The sequence below is a fragment of the Bison bison genome, unplaced genomic scaffold (assembly GCF_000754665.1).
Source record: "Bison bison bison isolate TAMUID 2011002044 unplaced genomic scaffold, Bison_UMD1.0 scf7180017864489, whole genome shotgun sequence".
Taxonomy (NCBI): domain Eukaryota; kingdom Metazoa; phylum Chordata; class Mammalia; order Artiodactyla; family Bovidae; genus Bison; species Bison bison.
Genome location: NW_011495048.1, coordinates 8,187,935 through 8,193,127, shown reverse-complemented (window position 1 = coordinate 8,193,127; position 5,193 = coordinate 8,187,935).

Genomic DNA, 5,193 nt, shown 5'->3' with positions numbered 1-5,193 from the left:
TAAAAACAAAGCTACCATATGACCCTGCAATCCCACTCCTAGGCATATATCCAGAGAAAAACATGGCTCGAAAATATACGTGCACCACAATGTTCATTGCAACACTTTACAATAGATAAGACGTGGAGACAACCTACATGTCCATCAACAGAGGAATGGATAAAGAAGATGTGGTACATATATACAATGGAATACTACTCAGCCATTAAAAAGAATGAAATAAGACCATTTGCAGCAACATGGATGGACCTAGAGAGTGTCATACTGAGTGCAGTAAGTCAGACAGAAAACGAGAAATATCACACGGCATTCCTTATATCTAGAATCTAAAAAGAAATGATACAAATGAACTTACTGACAAAACAGAAAGAGACTCACAGACTTAGAAAATGAACTCATGGTTGCCGGCGGGGGGAAGGGATGGTTGAGGACTTTGGGAAGGTCATGTACGTACTGCTATATTTAAAATGGATAACCAACAAAAACCTACTCTATATAGCACGTGGAACTCAGCTCAATGTTATGTGCCACCCTGGATGGGAGAGGGTTTGGGGGAGAAGGGATATATGTAAATGTACGGCTGAGTCCCTTCACTGTTCACCTGAAACTATCACAACATTGTTAATCGGCTACACCCCAACACAAAATGTGTTTGATGTTAAAAAAAATAACATCTCTCCTCGTTGTGCCTGGATCTTTTCATCTAGCCCTAGGAGTGTATTAGTCTCCTAGGGCTGCCATAACAAATTGCCACAAACTGGGTCGCTTAAACAACAGAAATGCAGTTCTGGAGGCCAGAGGTCCAAGACAAAGATGCCATCAGGGTTGTTTGTCGTGAGGCCTCTCTTCCTGCCTTGTAGATAGCAGTCTTCTCACATGGCCTCTGCTCTGGAAGGCTCCATTCTCAAACCCTCACTGAACCTTTATTACTTCCTTATAGACTGCATCTCCAAATAAACACACTGGGGGTTAGGGGCGAATTGGGCGGTGGGCACAACTCAGTCCATAACAATGAGTATGGGGAAAGTTTTGAAAGGTGACCCACAAGCAGTTAACATTGATCATCTGAGGGACAGTGGATCAGGTGAGGGTGGTTTTAGTTTGTTTTTGTTTTTTTTCCTTTGAATAGTTTCATTGGGTACATGTCCATTTTTAAAATTTTTTGAGAAGGTATTTAATAAAGAATGACTTTAAGAGAGTGGGGAAAAAAGCTACCCTGGCTTAGAATTCATTCCTGTGCATATTTTTAAGGCCACCACTGGCCTCTGGCTCTGAGCCTCTGTGCTCAGCCCCTGGTTCACTCCTGGCCTTGGCCAGGGAGCAAGGATACTCAGGCAAGCTCAACACTTGATCAGAAGGTTAAGGAACCCAGGAGAAAGGAACCTCTTCCTTTCTGCCCTACCTGAACAGATGTGGGGTATCCATGGCAGGACCCCTCCCTAGCCCTGCAGGTACCTTAGGGCAGAGGGTCTGAGATGGCAGTGACTGTGAGGAAGGAAGGCATAGTGAGGTCAGTGTAACATCCATCCTCTGAAGCTTTAGGTGGTCCTACCCACCCCTGCCCTACCACCACACAAGTGACTCAGAGCTGGCTCCAGCTGGCACCTTCTGTACTCAGTGACCTTGGCCAAGCTGCTTGACTTTGCTCATCCTCAGCTGACAGTTGGTGGTGAACATTCAGTGAAACAAAATGGGGACCATTTACCTGTTTCTTCCTCTATCAAATGGGACCTGTCTCAACACACTCTCATGGCAGCAACACCTCAGAACCTTGTAGCAGAACCTGCTGTGTGCCACCACCCCAACGGTACTCCACACACAGGTTCTCTGGATCCTTGTGGAGACCAGGATCCCATTTTACAGCTGAAGAAAAGTAAGGCTCAGAGAAGAGAGGTAACATTCGTGAGATCACACTGCTTATGAGAAGGAGAGCTGGGATCCAGGCCCAGCTGTCCCCACCCAAGGCCTGAGTTCTTTCACCCCATCGTGTAGCCCTCATAGGGCTGCAGAGAAGCCTACATGATTTAATTTGTATGAAACCACCTTGAGAAGCACAAAGTCCTGGGTAAACAGGAGGTAACAGCTCAGCGCCAGGTCCAGAGCACCCAGTGACTGCTCATGAATTCACCAGTTACCTGCTTTTATGCCCATCACTGAGTTGAGAGTCCAGCCATGTGGCTCGGTTGGTGAAGGCATCTTGGGCCTTTTCTCCTGCGTCCCGGGTGTGCTCTGGGGAGGCTTTGTGGTGAGGAGGGCTGCAGGGCCCACAGAGGGCAGAGCTGTAAAATAAAGTGGAACCTGTCACTGCTTAGGGTCATTCCAGCTGTAAAGTTTTGCAATCCACAGAGAAGCTGCCTTGGGCTTCCTCACCTGGGAGTGGAGGCCTCACGGAAATCACGAGGCTAGTGGCTTCTAAAAAGCTCACCACAAAATACCAGAGCTCACAAATCCTGCCACGATCTCCCAAACCCAGCTCATGGTCTGACCTGCCTTCCTGTTCCAATCTACTCTTACTTCTCTTCCTGTTCCTTATATTCTGGGAAGAAAGCCCTTCCCGCCCCAGGGACTCTGCCCACAGTCCCTCTGCCTAGAACACCTTCTGACTCAGGGGTATGAGGCCAGCTCCTCCTTGCCCTTTGAGATTCCACTTCACAGTGACAGGGTCTGGAATATACCACGCTGAAAATGTTTGTTGCTGAACTACTTTTTTCTTCCTAAAAGAAGAGCCTCCCCAAAGAATTCAACTGTCATATGACTAATTCATGTTAAGGTCTGACAGAAAACAACAAAATTCTGTAAAGCAATTATCCTTCAATTAAAAAATAAATTAATTTAAAAAAAAAACAGAACTCAACTGTCAATCTTCTCCCTAAGACTTTTGCACCAGGAAAGATTGACTTCTTTCACTCAGACAGAAGTTGCAAGGGGATAAGAAATCTGTTAGACGTTGTCACAAAACTATATCACCTCTCCCATCTGTTCTCCTGAGGGCCGTATATCTTTTCTAAAAGTCATATATTTTCCCATAAGTGCTTTTCTCCCTCTTTCCTTCCTCTATTAAGATAGTATATGAGTCCTAAATTGTAACAGCCTCTTTGAGTCACATTTTTCTGTGAACTCCTGCATACATACAAGAATAAAATTCTGTCTTTTTTCTCTCTAATTTTTTTTGTCACTTTAATTCACAGGTCCCTATTACTAAACCCAAGAGGGGAGAGGAAAAGTTTTTCCTTCCTGACAGTTGTCACCACCTAAGAGGGGCCACCTCATGCGAAGAGTTGACTCATTGGAAAAGACTCTGATGCTGGGAGGGATGGGGGGCAGGAGGAGAAGGGGACGACAGAGGATGAGATGGCTGGATGGCATCACTGACTCGATGGACGTGAGTCTCAGTGAACTCCGGGAGCTGGTGATGGACAGGGAGGCCTGGTGTGCTGCGATTCATGGGGTCGAAAAGAGTTGGACACGACTGAGCGACTGATCTGATCTGATCTGATCTGAAGAGGGGTCTTCCCTAACCATTTTATCTCTGCCAACTTTCATAGCATTTATCATAACTTATGACTTTATTTATTTATCTGCTTATTAAGTTTTTGTCTGAACTTCCATTAGAGTATAAGGTGTATGGAGGCAGGGACAGCACCTGTCTCATTCATCACTGAATACTCCTGGCCTACTATAATATTTGGCATATAATAGTTCATTAAATACTCACTGAAGGAATGGGTGAAGAACTCCATCCATAGCTCAGGTATGTTGAGTCTAAAGCTCATCTCAGTTCCATACTCACTCACTGAGAACTTATTAGGTGCCATGATAGTGCTCAGTGTTAGCAAGCCACAAAGACCTGCTCCCTGTCACTGGGGAAGTGAAGTGAAGTGAAAGTCGCTCAGTTGTGTCCGACCCTTTGCAACCCCATGGATATACAGTCCATGGAATTCTCAGGCCAGAATACTGGAGTGGGTAGCCTTTCCCTTTTCCAGGGGATCTTCTCAACCCAGGGATCAAACCCAGGCTTCCTGCATTGCAGGCGGATTCTTTACTAGCTGAGCCACAAGGGAAGCCTGTCACTGGGAAGCTTACAAGAAAATATGCATCTGTGCTGTGTCCTATGTGGGGCAGATATGAGAAAAAGAGACACAATTCCTCCCTGGAGAAGTCTCCTGAAGGAGTAGGGGAAGGAGAGAATGGAAAACATGTGAAAATGAGCTTGGAAACAAATACATCTCCAAGTACAGTTATTTAGTACATAGATAAAACAGACTGTTCAGCTGTTTTCTTGGCCTTTGTTTAGAAAATAATTCATGTCATCCTGCTAATTACAATGGATGGAGCTCATGCTACTTCTGCTTCATTTATACACCTGAGCCTGTGCCCCTGGCACTCAGACCCACTGACAGGCATCACTGGTCCCCTCTTCACAGCTCCTAGGACAGACATGGAGATTCTAAAAAGCCTTGCAGACCAGCCTCTATGCCTCAGTCAGGACCCCTTAAGCCAGAAGGGCCAAAAACATACTGAAGTTAACTCCTTCACCCTCCAAAAAGTAAATAAATAAGAGGGAGAGTTTATTGCAATTTTTCAGTGCACAGGAACCCAAGGGAACCCGACAGCAAGGCGAGGCCTAGTGCATGGTCTTGGGTCTTTAGATTCGCAAGTTCAGATTTCCATTCTCTCATCCTTCTGCATTTGCCCTCGCCTCCTATATGTGGCTGACCTGTGGGCAGAAAGCCCTGGGTCAGGTGTCCATCAGTTCAGTTCAGTTCAGTTCAGTCGCTCATGTCCATAGCCTGGTGCAATTAGTCTACCTCTGGGCAAGGATGCAGGTAGCAGACCAGGCCCCTAGACCAGAGAGACAACCCCAGAAGAGGACTGAGGTAGGTAGAGTGGTCAACCTTTGTCCAGGACTGAGAGAGTTCAGTGAAGATGACTCCAGACTAAAACCAGGAAAGTTGCAGGCAAATCCAGGTGAATTGATCACCAGTACAGCCGACAGCACCTCTGTTTCATGCCCACAAATATTATTAATTCCAAGGAGCACATTTCTGCACATTTAACATCACTGAAATTGGGATGTGTCTTAAAATTGATAATATCCTATGACAGCTGTCAGCCAGGAAAGCAGCCTAGTTCTCCAGGAGAGGATGTGTGTTTGGCAGTCACTTCTGAGGCACTACCAACATGAAATGACCT